This window comes from Podarcis raffonei, chromosome 5, assembly GCF_027172205.1.
Source record: "Podarcis raffonei isolate rPodRaf1 chromosome 5, rPodRaf1.pri, whole genome shotgun sequence".
NCBI lineage: Eukaryota > Metazoa > Chordata > Lepidosauria > Squamata > Lacertidae > Podarcis > Podarcis raffonei.
In genome coordinates this window covers 55567884-55586047 of record NC_070606.1, presented here as the reverse complement: position 1 = coordinate 55586047, position 18164 = coordinate 55567884, and positions in this window count along the sequence as shown.

Here is an 18164-nt window from a genome sequence, read left to right as displayed (position 1 = left end):
GGCTCTGTGGTTTACCCAGATGACTTCTAATAATGGAGGGGAAAGATAGCCTGGATTAAAAAGAAATCCCAAGCTTAGGGAAGAAATTGATTCCACTTGTTTCAGAGGACTATGAGGTAAGCTACAATTGCTCCCTAGACAAACTAAGGTCCCCTTAGAAAAAAAGGCAGATATGTATAATGAACCTGAGTTCTTATGTATAACTCTGCTTTTAATTTTCTCTCTTTATATCTGAGAGGGCAAAGATCTATTTCCTTAGCATTAATTGTGTTAACTAATAAGCTTTTTGCTACCTCAAATGGTGGCATTGACAACAGGCCTTTACTGGAAAAGAGGCTATCATCCTGAGCCCCAAGTGACATTTCACGCAGCGTTTAGATCCTTATAAATGTTTACAGTAAATGAGGATTAAAGGGCCCTTTAAACAAAAAACTGTATTAGTATTCTTTTGGTTTCATGTCATAGAAGAGACTAGCTGAAAAGCAACCCAGCTCAACTTTGTTTTACCTCCTGCCTTTGAACTAATATAATATCTCCTGCAACACAGCATGTCTGTGAGAAAACAATTTTCATTAATAAATTGTCCTCTGCTTCTCTGGAAGCCTCATCCAATTAAATAGTCCCTGCTGAACACCACAGCACATGAAAGTTAGTGTTAAAAAAAAAAGCAAAAAGCAGACAAGCAGTAAAACAAAACAAAACTGAAAACCTTAGACTAAGGTAGTTTTGCTGCTCGACTTCCAGGCCCACTCTACTCCCCGCCCCTCCCCCCATATCCTCCTTTCAAGCCTTTTTGTTGTGGTTATTGTTGTGCATGCAATCGCTTACCTCTTCGTTTTATATAATTTAGAGACACTCTGCAACTGATCTTCCCAAACCTGTTTCATTGTCGCTCTAGTTAATGCTATTCATCATAACATTAGTGCTTTTATCTTTCACCGGGAAAGACAGGACTCTGGATGTCAGGAAGCTACAAAAACAATACAGCAAACAACGAAAGATCTCTGTAGAAAGACTGGCTAATGATGATCATAGAATCACAGAATTATAGAATTGAAAGGGACCTCAAGGGTCATTTAGTCCAACTCTCTGCAACACAGGAATCTCAAGGTATGGTTCCCCATCCAGTTTAAAACCATACCGGATCCTGCTTAGCTTTGCAAATATGCTAGCAGTTTTATTGCTGCACCTATTAATCATAGGTTGACTTTAAGGTTGGTGTGCATGACTTGAGGGCATAAGTTCTCTTGGCAGGGGAGTTAGTACATTCGTGTATCAGGGACATTTGTCCCTTTGATTCAACCACAGATTTAATAGCTCTTGACAAAAGGTTGTCTACTTAAAAGCCAGGGGCAGACACTTCTTGTACATCCATTAGTGCATGGCTTCTCCAGGATCAGAGGTAGCAATGGTGGCTACTGCAGTGGTATGGAGTTGCATAGTCACCATTCCAATGGTAGTATCAGTGCACCTTATCAGGATGAAGCTGCAGAAGGCCAGAATGGTGGTAAGGTCAAGGCTGTGCAGATGTGAGCTGACTGTTTGAGACCTCAGCTCAGAGGACAAGTATGGCAGACAAGAAACAATAGAACTGAGCCAAAGTACTGCCTATGACAGCAATCGGTAGCTGTAGACCAAATGTCATCACCATAACCAGGTTCTCCATAGCTCAGGTAGACGACACATAGTTCCTCTTCTAAGATGCTGTGTTCCCTGGATCAAGATCCTGGAAAACTAGGCATTCAAATTTTTAAAGCCAGAAAAGGTACGTGCTCATAATTCTGACATGTATTGGCGGGAGGAACAGGAGGAATGAATGGGGTGTGTCTACAGTCACTGAACTTTTTCAGTTGAAGCACAACCTACCATTAGTGTGGTAAGGATAGCCTCACACTCACTCTCCAACTCCAGTGAGCAAAGGTGCAGACAATTGGCTACAAATCCACTCTTAAAAAACATTGGATCTGTGATGGCCTGGGATTTGGATTCAGATGCTGAACCTGAGGAATCCAAGCCTGCACAGGATCCCCCGCCTCCAGAACTAGCTGAGCCCGGGTTGGGGCATGAGCCTGGAGGGTCCTCACCTGTGCTGGATCCTCAGGTGCAGGCACCAGCTGAGTCTGCTCTGGCTCCTGAGGCAATGGAGGACCCATTGCCTGCAGGTGCTCCTCTCTCAGCCCAGTCAGAGGAAGCTGGGGTTGCCTCTGGGTCCGGTAACCCTCCAGCCTCTCCTGAGCTGCAGAGGCTCAGGGCAGAGAGGAAGAGGGAACTAAGTTCCCACAGGAGGAGTGCTCGCCTCCAGGCCAGGAGAGGCGAGTCATCTGAGGATCGGGGCTGCCCTATACCTCGGGGCATATAAAAGCCAGCTAGCCCCAGTCCCAAGTTGGGGGAGCAATGTTGGTGGTTGTCAGTCCTTGCCTGAACCCTGCCCTGCACCCAGCTTTGACTTTTATGGACTGCCTTCATATTGCTTCATCGACCACGGACTGGACTTGGACCTTGCCTCTTGATTAACCCCCGGGACCAGCACAGCATCAATCAGCATCTCTACTACTATAAATGCTAAGTGAGGGAAGGCCTTGAAAGGCAGTATGCCATTATACATGGAGCAGATGGAATAAATAGATAGTTATCTCTTGTTCTGCATTTTTTTTTTATGAGTAAAGATTTTCATGTCAGTTTTTCCCCCAGAAATAGGAACCTGTTCCAGACAGAAATGATTTTAGAAAACACTTTTAGAAAACACCGTTACTGAACTTTTTACTTATGCACATGAGAATGACAACAACTTATAGGGTAATATTTTATGAACAGAGAGAGAGGGAGAGAGAGAATTAGGTATCAATAAGTAGAATTAGAAGGCATGGCAGACCATTTTATGCAACTATGTTGTTATCCCTGCAACTAATAGCCTAAAATAGGATATGATCGCAGGTAATTTATGAAATAACAATTTATGTGTGATGCCAATGTTGCCTCCTGTTGAGCGGCATATATAAACTCCTCAGTATTAAAGCAAACCCAGTGAAAACCCAATATATTTTGGTTTAGACTTTATGATTCTCAGTGTTATAAATGAATGGTTATGCTGATTCATTTGCAATATTTGCCCTCTATAAAAGAGTTCTCCAAGGTATAGAGCTATTGATTACATGAGCCTAAACTAATTTTGCATGAGAACCTTCAAATCTGTGGCTAGTACTTATAATTTGATTTTGTATTTAATCTTTATTTTTTCCGTCTTTCTGCTTGACTGTTATTATTTGCATAAATCTTAAAATAAAGCTATTAAAATTTAATGAGCCTGGCTTTCCCATTTGCAGAGGTTTTACAGCATATAACCCAGCTTATTTCACTGGTCCGACTCCTGAGTTATAGCAGTGCATATAGACAGAGAATTAGATCTTTGGGTTTCTCACTTTTGGAATCCTGCTGAATGATTGTGTGTGGCACAGGTATGAATCATCATTTTGTGGGTCAGAGTGAATTAACTGGCAACCCAATCAGAACTAGTAGCTGTGGCTCAGTGGCAGAGGACATGCTCTGCATGCATATGGCCCCAAGGTCCAATCCCTGGCATCTGCAGTTGGGGCTGGGAAAGAGCCATGTTTGGAATCCTGGAGAACCACCACCAGTCCATGCAGAGACTATTGAACTAGGTGGACCAATGATCTGACTAGGTATAAGGCAGCTTCATATTTCCCATTGAACAGCAATGTATGTGCTGGTGGTCAACAAAAGAGGTTTAAAGACTGTCTCAAGGCAAATCTAAAAAAAAGTAGTATAAACACTGACAGCTGGGAAACACTGGCCTGCGAGCGCTCCAGTTGGAGAACAGCCTTTACCAAGGGTGTCATGGGCTTTGAAGACACTCTAACTCAGGACACAAGGGAGAAACGTGCTCGGAGGAAGGCACGCTTGGCAAATCCACACCGTGATCAGCTCCCGCCCGGAAACCAATGTCCCCATTTGTGGAAGGACGTGTGGATCCTGAATTGGCCTCCACAGTCACTTACGGACTCATTGTTATAACCGTGTTTATGAAAGACAATTTTACTTGGCTATGAGTGTTCGTCAAAGAAGAAGAAGGAAGAGGATGATAAATCTACAAAAAATCTTGACAATCCATTGTTGCTATGCAAACCAACCTCATGCTGTAGCATAACTTCAGCCATGAAAGAAAGAAAAAAGCTTCCTATTTTATTTATGGAAAAAATATTTTAAAGCTGTCCATCACCTTTATACATACTAGGATGGTATCAGTGCTATTTTTCTAGAAAAACAGGTAGCCGGAACTCACCATGAACGCCTCCCCCCCAAAAAAAACCCCCACCCTCAATCAAGTAAAACACATTTCAAAACAATTAAAACAAGAGAGCAGCCCAAAACTTAAGATGCCCAGACAAATAAAAAAGGTTCAACCTGACACTGAAAAGATGATGGCATTGGTGTCTTTCCTCCTTCTCTCTCTCCTCTGTGGGTATTCCATAGTGCGGTTGCCATCATGGAAAATCATCCCTGCCTTTTTGCTACACAGTGTTGTAGCCATGCTGGGCCAAGGTACTGTTAAAGCAAAGACAGTTCTGAAAGAAATGGACCTGCATATTTTCTCATACTTACCTTATCTTTATAGCATTAACAGAACAAAGTAACAAAGAGGAAAAATAATATTCAACCAGTGGAGCTGTGTTTGGTGTGGAGGCTAATCTGCAGTTACATGTTTATTTCTTTAATTTGTTTATACAACGTATACCCTATCTTTCACCAAAATGGCCTCAAGGCAGCTGACAATAATAACACACTAAAGTACAATGAAATGTCGGAAGGCAAAACCAACTCATAGGCAGGAAAACAGCAAGGCAAAGCCATGCAAAAGATCCAAAGACAGATGAAAGGAACAGAAACTGAAGGAACAATTCAAACTTTTCCCGTAGTCCAGTGGCACTTGGACAAGTGGTAGGGTTAGTGCTGCCTCTGCAGGCCTGTTGAGCCTAGGCAAATAAATGTTGTAGTCCAAAACTGCTGCCATGATCTGTCATGAATTGGGCCCAATGTCATGAAACGATGGCAGTAGGGTTAGCTCAGGATCCAATAGATTCCAGGCTGAATCAGCCCCACTCTGTCCCAGAAATCCCTTTCTTGGAGCTTTCAGTAATCATTGATGGTCCAGGAACTTATTGTACAAAGTCACATTCATTATTCTTCCTTCTTTGACTCTGGCCTCACTTCCCACTGACATGTGTCCTTCAAGAAGGCTGCTCATGAGAAAATGTAGTCTCTGTGCTTAAAAAGTTTCCCTACCTCATCTAACAGCTTACTATTTGAATCCAGTAGTGGTTGATGAGGAGACTGTTCACTTGTTTCTGGAGCTGATTGTGAGGGGCGGGTGGAATTCATTATGGTGGACATGCACTAGTGGGCATGTCCAGACCCACCAACCACTAATGTTTTAATCATTAAAATTTTCTTGTAATAAAATTTACTCTATGGTTTCTCAACAGTGTAGCTAAGTCAAACTGGCTGAGAAAGATGCCGTCTATCAGCTGGGTGACATGTCAAATTGCAAAGAATCATGTGCCTATATAAAGTCGTATCTAGTCATATTGAAAGGAAATGTTGACTTGGTCCCTGAAGCCAGTTATGCATGGCAGGGGATTACAAATAGTGTCATTAGTTTATTTTTGACTGACATTCTAAATGAGACAGTTTAACCCTGGGCTACCAGCACATCCTGAATTAAATTCAGTTACTATACAGGTTTCTTCTTCTTCTTCTTCTTCTTCTTCTTCTTCTTCTTCTTCTTCTTCTTCTTCTTCTTCTTCTCCTCCTCCTCCTCCTCCTCCTCCTCCTCCTCCTCCTCCTTTTTAGAAATGAACTTAGAACTGGCATACCTTATTTCCAACATTTTCATGCATTCATAAAAAATCAGTTATTGCAGATCTGCTTCTTATGCAAATATTGCAGTACGAAAACGTTCTAATACTGTTAATCAGATTTGGTGCACTGTGGCTGATTTTGCCACAGCCACCTGGAATTTCCAAAGAAGCATTCAAAACTGATAGGACAAACCACTCAACCAATTCTTTGTAGATGGTTGCAAGCATAACCCTGCTATCACAAGTTGTGATTAAAATATTATACACAGGATTCCAGCTCAGAAGTTTGAGAGGGGCAGTCAAATGAGCAGCCAGTTCATCACTATGCTTTTCCTTAACTTGTTTCTTTTTTCTTAAATTGCCTACACCATCAGTTTGCCCAAAGCTTGTATTTAAACACACTCTCAAATAAAACACCCAGTGCTCTACACTTTCCAGTTCTTGTCAAGAGCTAGACTCATATTTCTGTGACGGATCATTCAGAAGGACAAGCATGTGCTATGTACAGCATGCAGATGAGTGCCTAAGCAGGCAAACAGTTCCACAGAGGCCACTGAGGAGATTCTTTGCAGTACCTGTAACTTGGTTATTAAGAAAATAAAATTCCTAGGTACAAAGTCATAAAAATACCACACTACATGCAATTCCTTTATGATCAAAATGTCATTGAGACTTCACAGCTCTGGTAGTACTTATCCATAATGTGTTAATCAGATGCATCATGTATTGCTTACATTCATCAGTAGGAAAGGTTTTTACTTCCTTTGCAAGAATCCTGTTTTGCTTCAAATAAACATTTTATGAGTGTAACCAAGGAAGCTTCAAAACCTTTTGCAAAAAGCCTTAGTATGGAGCGCCAACAATAATTATGCTATGAATATCTTTCCAAAATACAGATCATGTGGCAATTCAATATTTGGTGATTGATAGACCATTTGTGAGTTTGTATTTGTGCCTGTGAGACTAGTGTAATTACAAGTGGGGACTTAAACAAAACATTACTGTGTTCTTACCCCTGTGAGGGGTCCAATTAGACAACTGTGCCTTCTTCCCAGATATCATATGCTGTAAGGGGCCCAAGAAAGCCAATTCACTTCCTTCCCCTCTCTCTTTTTGATTCCAACTGATGCTAAACATTCTGTAGATTCTAGGAGCATGCGCAGTGCTCCCTGAGCTAATATTGGGCTTTCCTCCTTAACTTTTAAAATTTATTTTCAAGATTTGTGAAGTGCTGCAATCTGAAGCATACTTGTGGCCAGTTTTCACTCTCTTTCAGTCTGCACTCAACCACTTAGAGGGAATGATAGTGATTTTAATTTCAAGAAGATGAAAATGATTCACTGAACAATATTGTTTGCTCATGTGTTTATTTATTCTGAAGCATTTACACCTGCCTTTAAATAGGAAAGCTCTCAAGGCAGTTTTAAAACATGTGGTTAGCACAATGTAATACAAGATCAAACTACAGAAGCAACTAAATATCAAGGTGGAAGCCCCAGAATTGATTTTGCAAACCTGTACCAAGTTACAGGAGCATAAGCCCCATTGACCTCAGCTGGACAGGCTTTTCAATAACCATGCCATGCATAGGATTGTCCTGTCAATGGTCTTACATACAACCACAAGAGGACAAGGCAGTTATTTCCCGGTTCCTAAAGAGAACCGTGATAGTAACAGATGAACATGTCTGTGGAGAGAGCTTCATAATTCCTCTCTCCAATAACCACCCATCTAATCTCAGACTATAGACTGTAGATGTGTTCATTAATTCTCGCTACTCAGCAATGCTTCCCTGATCAAATTGGGAGCCCCAGGAATCTTAAAAATAAGGAGATAATGATAATGAATCTTCTTCAGTCATCCAAAAGAACATGTTGGGAGGACTCAGACTGAGTACGGGAAACGTCTTTCCCCAGCCTGCTCTTTACTTGACTTCTGTTCTTTTAGCACTAAGGTCTGCAGGAAGATTTTAACCGTGTCCCATTCATTCTCCCTGTGATGAGAAAGCCTGCTTGCACAGGGGTTGCGATCAGGTGTAGGCTTTTAATCATGTTCAGTTGAATGTGGTTAGAATCTCCATTCAGACTTTTATGTTGAAGGTTGGAAGAGGATTTAGCATGCATGGGCTTGTGTACATTCCCCATCCCCACATTTAATTTGTTACTTTAGACACCTGAACAAGCTTGCATCTCATCTACAGTAGTTGGACCCTATGTGTGGAAACACTAGGATATAACACAGGTGCATTCACCAAGGAAAAACCCTATGGCTCTTATCAGGCATTTAAGGCTGCTGTACTCTCCTGATAAATGAATGGAGTCCACTTTTATGCGCTGCCTGTAAAATATGGACCATAGAAGTTTAGTTGTGTTAGAACCACCACAAGGACTGTGAACACATTACTGGCTTATAATGCAGCTAGGTTATTCTTTTTCTCACACAGCCTTAGAAACTAATACACAATTCAGATGAAAGCCATCAATTTTTGTTGGCATCTGTCTGTCTTGAGAAACAATGGTGTGTGCCTCTGGGGTGAAGTCAAACTGCTGCATTAACAACACTGAAGTGACCTCCTCAGGGTACAAACTTGGGCAGTTTGTAAGAAGGTCCTGGGTTGCCCAGATAACAAGACTCCCCTCTCAGTCTCGCTGATGTGGTCCAAAGGAAAGCAGAGCAATACATTTGGCACTATCTTGACTGTAGGAGTTGCTGGAATGAGGTGTACAAGGCGCCATCCACCCATCTTAGGGACTCCACTCCAGATTTGTGTAGAGTAATCTTTAGCCTTTTCTTCTCCCAAAGATATCCTGCAAGGCAGAGGAGGTTTAAGATCAGGTTTTCCCCACCCTTCTCCTAGATGGGCTACCTTCTCAGTTTGATCAGTCCCATCTGCCCCAGTGGGGGGTTCATCATGCTCTTTCTGGGTTAGTTAAACCGGGTGAGAGTAGCCGATGGGTCTCATCAATTTTAACATTTGCGCATTTGGAAAGCGAAAAGGTGCTCATTTGATTCATAGAGTGATTCATACATCAAAGGGCAACACTGATGCTAGGCAATGTGATCTGTAATTTATAAAACTCAGGAATTACAACCGCACTGTGGGGAGAGAAAGGGTCTGGCATATTCCTATCCTATTATTTCATTTGTGTTTGTTTCAGTGGCAAGCATTTTAATGAAAATAATCCCCTTATCATTTGGGGCCATGTTCTTGGATTTCCACCTATATATTCTAATCATAATTTCACTGCCATTTCATAATTTATTATGGTTTTTATTTATGAAGGGGAGGGGAATCAGTTTACAGTGCAATTACATACTTCTCTACTAAGAAGTAAGTGGCACTGAGTTCAAGGAGCTTACCCCGAGGTAAGTGTGTATAGGATTGTAGCCTGAATCTCAGAAGGGTATTGCTTTTTGTATTCTGCTGGCAAGCAATTGAGGACATACTTTCCAAGTTTAGTGTCTTCCAGGGCACCTTCAGGTCTCTTAAGACTATTTCATACTGACCACATAAGCCCCGACACTAACCTCTGGCGTTGATTAATTTCTTGAAGGAGATGATAGCTGAAATCTAAGTCAGTCACCCTCACCTCTTATCTCTCAAGATTCCCCACAGCTTGCACCGTCAATGCAGGTCTTTTGGAGAGATTCATAGCAAAGAACAGAATAAGAGTTTGGGAGAAAAATCTTAACTTCTGCATGCATGCATGCATTTGGCCAGGTATGTCATAGCTTCCAGTAGATGAAGTTACATCTCTCTAATTATCTGCTCAGGACTTGTGAACCGGAACAGACAGTGACCTTAACAATGAGAGGATCAATCTACAGAATTTCAGTGACTCTCCAAAAAAGAGTAATTTCATTTTTCTTTCTGGGACCAGGGATGGTGGCAGCTAATTTTTAATATTCACATAGCACTCTTCATATTACAGTATTTGAATTCAGGGATGGTGTGCAACATAAAAATAATGTAATAAAAACTAAACAGTGAATCAGTTCCTTAAAAGCTAATATTCGCAGAGAGTAAAGGCCACATTTATACCATACATTTTAAGTGTTATGAGACCACTTTAAATAGTGATGGCTTTCCACAAAGACTCCTGGGGCTGTACTTTGTTAAAGGTGCTGAGAGTTGTTAGAATATCCTTATTCCCCTCACAGAGCTACAACTCCAGAGTGGTTCAACAAGCAATCCTTTTCATAATAAAGAGTAGCAAGAATTTTCTCTTTCGGAAGTCAAGGAATAGGACTGGTTTTCCATGAGAAACCCCTCTGCTATAGGCCTAGCACAGTTTGACTGCCCTCTCTGGACATATTGAGTAAAGCATCTCCCTGAGAGCCTGATGGGCATTTTAGGCAGTTCTGCCACACAGCTACAGTCCATATGTAGAAGAGGTACACATTTTCATGCAGGCTTGAGATCCATATTTCCTGTGGATTAGTATCATTATCGTTTAGGATTTGGGACTATGGATGTTCTGCTTCAGCAAAAAATCCTGTGCTTTGGGCAAAGGTTTGAGGTTAGTTTTTTTTAGATCTGCTATGCCAAGTTAGGAAAATCTCATTAATTCATCTCCAAAGCCCCAAATGTAAATGAGAGCCTGGCTCCGGCAGAGTCTACAGGATGTTATCACAGCTGTCTTCCTCCTTTGCAATCTGTTGCAGTGCCAAACGAGGGAAATGCAAGGCAAGTTGGCGGGCTGTCTGAATTATACATTCAAATTGCCTAGTGCTTAAAACCCCCTAAAATCCTAATGGCTTAATTAAGCCAGAAACGTTATGTCATGTGTCTCTTTAAGTCCTAACTTCAGACTCCCTCTTTGTAAAAATGAGCAGGCTGCGAGACAAGGAGTTTAGAAGGTAGCTACGCACATCAGCTTCCCATGGGCCCTGAGGAAAACAAGGGAGATATTCTGTGACAAGTCGATAGCACTTGCCTTCTATGCTGCCTTGTAGTGATGGCAGAGTATGCTGGTCACCTCACCATTTGTTGTTGAGTGGGGACCATTTTCCTCACACCAGTTGAAAGGTTGTGTCCAGAAATTGGTTTTGTAGAAATTAACAGCTCCATTGAACAAAGGTGAGGATCTCTCCCTCATTACAGTCGATCAGGTATATGAAGACGAGCAGCAAAGTCAGTCCTCAGGGAATGTGCAGGCGACCTTGGAACGGACAGCTCACGGAAGAACCCCGACCAGACCTAAGAGGAGGCGTGTAGTGGTGATAGGGGATTCCCTACTGAGGGGAACAGAAGCAGTGATCTGTGGGCCTGACAAGATGTCTCGGGAAGTGTGCTGTCTCCCCGGGGCTAAGATCCAAGATGTAACTAAATGACTGCAAGGAATCATAAAACCCACTGACAAATACCCCTTCATCTTGGTTCATGTGGGAACCAATGACACTGCAAGCAATAGCCTCCAGAAGATCAAAAGAGACTACGAGGCTCTGGGCAGGAAACTGAAGCAATTAAATGCACAAATTGTCATCTCATCTGTCCTCCCAGTTGAACGACGTGGCCCAGGGAGAGAGGGGAAAATAGTGGAAGTGAACAGCTGGCTTCGCAAATGGTGTAAACAGGAACAGTTTGGATTCTTAGATCACGGACTGCAGTTTCTTGAAGATGTACTTCTGGCAAGCGATGGGCTGCACCTCACAACGGTTGGGAGGAATGTTTTTGCAAAAAATCTCAGAAACCTCATCAGGAGGGCTTTAAACTGACTAATGTGGGGGAGGGAGACAGTGCTCCTGTAGGTAGGAGTCTATCAATTGATGAAGATGATCATCCAAATGTCATAGACCAAATGGAGCAAACAGCACGCAGACCTAGTGGTGGGAGGAAAAAATCCTTAAATAAGAGACACGGGGGAATGATTAATGGACTTCAATGTCTGTACACTAATGCGCAAAGCATGGGAAATAAACAAGATGAGCTTGAGCTCTTGGTACAGCAAACTAAATATGACATAATAGGCATCACTGAAACCTGGTGGGATAAGTCCCACGATTGGAATGTAATAATGGAGGGATACAATCTATTTCAGAGAAACAGACCAGACAAGAAAGGAGGAGGAGTGGCGTTATATGTCAGGGATGTGTATACCTGTGAAGATTTAGAACCTCAAAGCCAAAGTGAGAGCATTTGGGTCAAAATTAAGGGAGAGAAGAATAACAGTGACCTCATTGTGGGAGTTTACTATAGATCCCCAAGCCAAACGGAGGACATAGATGATGCCTTCCTGGAACAGATGGCCAAGCATGCAAAAGGAAGGGAGATAGTAGTAATGGGGGACTTCTATTACCCAGATATTTGTTGGATGTCAAACTCAGCCAAGAGCATAAGGTCAAACAGATTCCTCACTGGCCTTGCAGACAACTTCATTGTCCAGAAAGTGGGAGAAGCAACAAGAGGAACAGCCATTTTAGATCTGGTCCTAACCAATGTTGATGACCTGGTTAGTGGGGTAGAAGTGGAAGGATCATTAGGCGCGAGTGATCATGCTCTTCTGAAGTTTACTATACAGTGGAAAGGAGCAGCCAAGCATACTAGGACTCAATTTCTTGACTTTAAGAAAGCCGACTTCATAAAACTTAGGGAAGTGCTGGGTGAGATCCCATGGACAGTAATACTAAAAGGAAAGGGAGTTCATGATGGCTGGGAGTTTATTAAGAGGGAGATAGTAAAAGCACAACTTCAGGCAATACCAATGAAACGGAAACATGGAAGGTGCCTAAAGAAGCCAGGGTGGCTATCTAAAGAACTTTTAACTGAGTTAAGATTAAAAAAGGATGTGTACAAAAAATGGAAAAGGGGGGAAACCACCAAAGAGGAATTCAAACAAATAGCCAGCACGTGTAGACACAAAGTCAGAAAAGCTAAAGCACAGAATGAACTCAGACTTGCTAGAGAGGTTAAAAGCAACAAAAAAGGCTTTTATGGGTATGTTCGTAGCAAAAGGAAGAACAAAGAAACAGTGGGGTCACTCAGAGGAGAAGATGGTGAAATGCAAACAGGGGACACAGAAAGGGCTGAACTCCTCAATGCCTTCTTTGCCTCAGTCTTCTCCGATAAAGAAAGCAATGCCCGACCTGCCTGAAGAATTTGGAGCAAATGATTCAGCAGAGGAAACACAGCCCAGAATAACTAAGGAGATAGTACAAGAATACTTGGCTAGTTTAGATGTAGTCAAGTCTCCAGGGCCAGATGAACTGCATCCAAGAGTATTAAAAGAACTGGTAGATGTGATCTCAGAACCACTGGCAGTCATCTTTGAGAATTCCTGGAGAACAGGCGAAGTCCCGGCAGACTGGAGGAGGGCAAATGTTGTCCCTATTTTCAAAAAGGGGAAAAGAGAGGACCCAAATAATTACCGCCCAGTCAGTCTGACATCAATACCAGGGAAGATTCTGGAGCAGATCATTAAGCAAACAGTCTGTGACCACCTAGAAAGGAATGCTGTGATCACCAATAGTCAGCATGGATTTCAGAAAAATAAGTCATGTCAGACTAACCTGATCTCATTTTTTGACAGAATTACAAGCCTAGTAGATGAAGGGAACGCAGTGGATGTAGCCTACCTTGATCTCAGAAAGGCATTTGACAAGGTGCCCCATGATATTCTTGTAAAGAAGCTGGTAAAATGTGGTCTTGACTATGCTACCACTCAGTGGATTTGTAACTGGCTGACTGACCGGACCCAAAGGGTGCTCATCAATGGTTCCTCTTCATCCTGGAGAAGAGTGACTAGTGGGGTGCCACAGGGTTCTGTCTTGGGCCCGGTCTTATTCAACATCTTTATCAACGACTTGGATGATGGACTCAAGGGCATCCTGATCAAATTTGCAGATGACACCAAACTGGGAGGGGTGGCTAACACCCCAGAGGACAGGATCACACTTCAAAACGACCTTGACAGATTAGAGAACTGGGCCAAAACAAACAAGATGAATTTTAACAGGGAGAAATGTAAAGTATTGCACTTGGGCAAAAAAAAAATGAGAGGCACAAATACAAGATGGGTGACACCTGGCTTGAGAGCAGTACATGTGAAAAGGATGTAGGAGTCTTGGTTGACCACAAACTTGACATGAGCCAACAGTGTGACGCGGCAGCTAAAAAAGCCAATGCAATTCTGCATCAATAGGAGTATAGCATCTAGATCAAGGGAAGTAATAGTGCCACTGTATTCTGCTCTGGTCAGACCTCACCTGGAGTACTGTGTCCAGTTCTGGGCACCACAGTTCAAGAAGGACACTGACAAACTGGAACGTGTCCAGAGGAGGGCAACCAAAATGGTCAAAGGCCTGGAAACGATGCCTTATGAGGAACGGCTAAGGGAGCTGGGCATGTTTAGCCTGGAGAAGAGGAGGTTAAGGGGTGATATGATAGCCATGTTCAAATATATAAAAGGATGTCACATAGAGGAGGGAGAAAGGTTGTTTTCTGCTGCTCCAGAGAAGCGGACACGGAGCAATGGATCCAAACTACAAGAAAGAAGATTCCACCTAAACATTAGGAAGAACTTCCTGACAGTAAGAGCTGTTCGACAGTGGAATTTGCTGCCAAGGAGTGTGGTGGAGTCTCCTTCTTTGGAGGTCTTTAAGCAGAGGCTTGACAACCATATGTCAGGAGTGCTCTGATGGTGTTTCCTGCTTGGCAGGGGGTTGGACTCGATGGCCCTTGTAGTCTCTTCCAACTCTATTCTATGATTCAAAGCTCGTCTTAACAACATAAAAACTTCATTGGATCAGGACAACTATATCCTGTATGCTACCATCAGTAAGTTTGTTCCAGATGATTTAGATTAGCTATAATTTGTTGAATGCCCGTTACTGGAGAAAAAAGAGGGGAGTCTTGTGCTTGAATCTTTCTTGCTGGTTTCCCACAGGCATCTGGTTGGCCACTGTAAGAACAGAATGCTAGACTAGATGGGCCACTGGCCTGATTTAGCAGGCACTTCTTATTTTCTTATGTTTTATTGAGAACCTATTGAAATTCCAAAGCAACAATCCTAATCAAAAAGTCTCCACAAAGCAAGAAATGGTTAACTGCAAAAAGTAGATCATAACACAATGCCCTGTCAGTTTAATATTAAGCTCCAGCTTAATATTTAAAACATTTCTTTGTACTGCCTTTCTTTAAATAATCCAACACAGCTAACAACAGCATCTAACAAAGCAATACCGCAAAATAATAAAATCAGCACCAAAAAGGAAAACGCAAGAGCTTTCGTGCCTTAAAATATCAAAAGAATCATCTCACAGATGACCACAGTGGAGGCAATCAGTCAAGTCTTATATCCACAACAGCGACAGGAGAAGGAATGACGACTGGGAGGAGCACAGAAAGAATAAATAATAGTAATAATAGTAATAATAATAATTTATTTATACCCTGCCCATCTGGCTAGATTTCCCCAGCCACTCTGGGAGGCTTCCAACAGAACACGAAAAAAACAGAATAGAACTTCAAACATTAAAAAATTCCCTATGCCATGGTACACATTCATCAGCACAACCGGACAAAACATGTCCCTCCCATAACTGTCTCTATAGTCAAAGCAGGTACTGTAACTTTCCAGTGGTTTGATTTCACCCCCAAAGATGCACACTTCCATTGTCATAGCCAATAAATAAAACATTAAAATATATGCAACCCCATGGAAAAGTTTCCACATAAATCAAAATTTAAAATAAAGATACAAAAAGCCAACAGCATCCCCCCCCCCAAATCCCCACACCCCAGCCCCAGAGTCTTGCTCAGCAGCCTCAGCTTTTGCAGCTGGATTCAGTCAGGGCCCTGCTCTCCCAGAGCAGGTAGAAAAGGGCTGCAAAGGCTCACAGCCAAGAAGAGCACCACAGAACCCTATAGGACACAGCAGGTCAATCAGAATCACATTCTAAAGCCACCTTTCTGGGAAGGATTGGAATCACTAACAGTACAGTGGTACCTCAGGTTAGAGACGCTTCAGGTTACATACGCTTCATGTTACAGACTCCGCTAACCCAGAAATAGTGCTTCAGGTTAAGAACTTTGCTTCAGGATGAGAATAGAAATCGTGCTTTGGCAGCAGCGGGAGGCCCCATTAGCTAAGGTGGTGCTTCAGGTTAAGAACAGTTTCAGGTTAAGAACGCACCTCCGGAACGAATTAAGTACTTAACCCGAGGTACCACTGTATTAGGAAGCTTCTACCTCACCTCTATGCACTCAAGCACGTTGCCAGAGAATGGAATATAAAAGACTGAAATGATCCAATACAGAGGAATCCAGGAAGGGCTGCATCTTGATGTGCATTTCTCCCAATGTTTATTTATTTATTTATAAAAATATTGATATACCACTCTATCGTACAAATTTATTACAGTGGTTTACAACAATATAAATACTGGAAAACAGACAGTAAAATCATAATAAATTAACAAGTGAAAAGCAATATTTTTTATATTAAAAAATAAGAACTAACTTCAGTAGACCATTGTGGGGGATGTACTCTTAATAGGCCTGGCAGAAGAGAAAAGTTTATTATTCTATATTTTTGTATGTCTAAAATATAAAGTTTTGCAAATTACTTACTATTAAGTCGATTTTTTTCCATTAGTTAAAGCATTTTTCATTCACATTCCCTTAACATACACATTTTTGTATAAAAAGTTTTCTTGGGAAATGGTATCACAAAATTTGGAAAAGTGAAAATTTGAAAGTATAGCTACATTAAGTGGGTTTGCATTAAAAGACAAGTCGAACCCAATTTCTCCTCCAATACTAGCCCCATAACCCCTACGGATTTTGACTACATGCAAACAAGCAAGTGTTACAGACGGAAACCTTGTAGCACCAGTTGCAAAAAACAAACAAACGCATCCCAGACTGTATCTGTACAGTGGTGCCTCGCAAGACGAAATTAATTCGTTCCGCGAGTCTTTTCGTCTTGCGCAGTTTTTCGTCTTGCGAAGCACGGTCCGTCGCAACTACACCTCTTCAAGCAGCTTTAAGAAAAAAGGAAACAAACTCGCAAGACGTTTTCGTCTTGCGAAGCAAGCCCATAGGGAAAATCGTCTTGCGAAGCAAATCAAAAAACGAAAAACCCTTTCGTCTTGCGCGTTTTTCATCTTGCGAGGCATTCGTCTTGTGAGGTACCACTGTACCAACATAGATGCTGCAAACTGTCTGATGCACAAAGTGTCTTGCAAAACTGGCACTATTCTGCCGTCTATGACTTTTCTGCCTCTCTTCTGCCCAAAAATTCAGTTATGCACTTGATGCAATTATGTACAGTGTGTGAAAAGATCAGTGCTTGTTTAACATGTTTTGCATGTTAATTATAGCACAAAAATGGTAACACATTTTCTCTGCTCAACCATTCATGCTTTAATGACAATATCACATCATTTTGTTATATTTCCCCCCAACCAAACAGCAGGAATGGCCCAAGCCATTTTGCTGCTGAGGTGAAGGACAAGATGGTGGATTCTCCATTTTGTGCACAAATCTGACTAGAATGGTAGTTGAATCTTACTTCAGCACTAGTGATGGAACAGAGTCTTCCACTGCATGCTAGGGCAGAAAGCTAGCTTTTGGGCTGTAGGAAAAACCACATGAAACACTTTTCTAGTCACTTTCAACCCCTCAGAATTTGCTACCCGAGGCAGCTGCCTCAGTCTGCCTAATGGAAGGGACAGCCCTGCCCAACAGTCCTAACCTAATCTGATACCCCTCACCATCTGTGCAATGAGAAATGTTGATTCAAGTTCCACTGCTGCTGAAATTATCTTTATAACGTCTAGTAGGAAAGGGCAATGACTAGAAGAAAAGTACCTGCTCAGCATGAGGAAAGTCATAGGATCAAGGCCTGGCATCTCCATGTAGAAGGGCTGGGAAATGAATCTGCTCAAGATGCAAGACAACTGCTGCCCATCAAAATAGACATTACTAACTTGGAAGGACCAATGGGATGACTCAGAATAACACAGCTTCACATGATCATAGTGTATACCAGTGAAAAATTACTTTGGTCTGAAGCATAAGGGAAATGTCTTAATCAAAAAGGCCCTGTTGAAGCCACTGAAAAAAGAGTTTAAGGCTTCACTGTCCACACCTAATCTTTCCCCAGATAAGATGGAACCTTCTCTGTTGGCAAAATATCTAACTGAAACACCAGAGTTGAGGGTCAAGAGAAGAGCTCCTGGTCGTTCATGGATCCTGTTTCTTTTACTTTCTTAACAGAATGAAATTTAGTGGCCCGTGCAGGCTGGCATAACATTAGCGAGTCAAAATACATTGTGACAATGTGA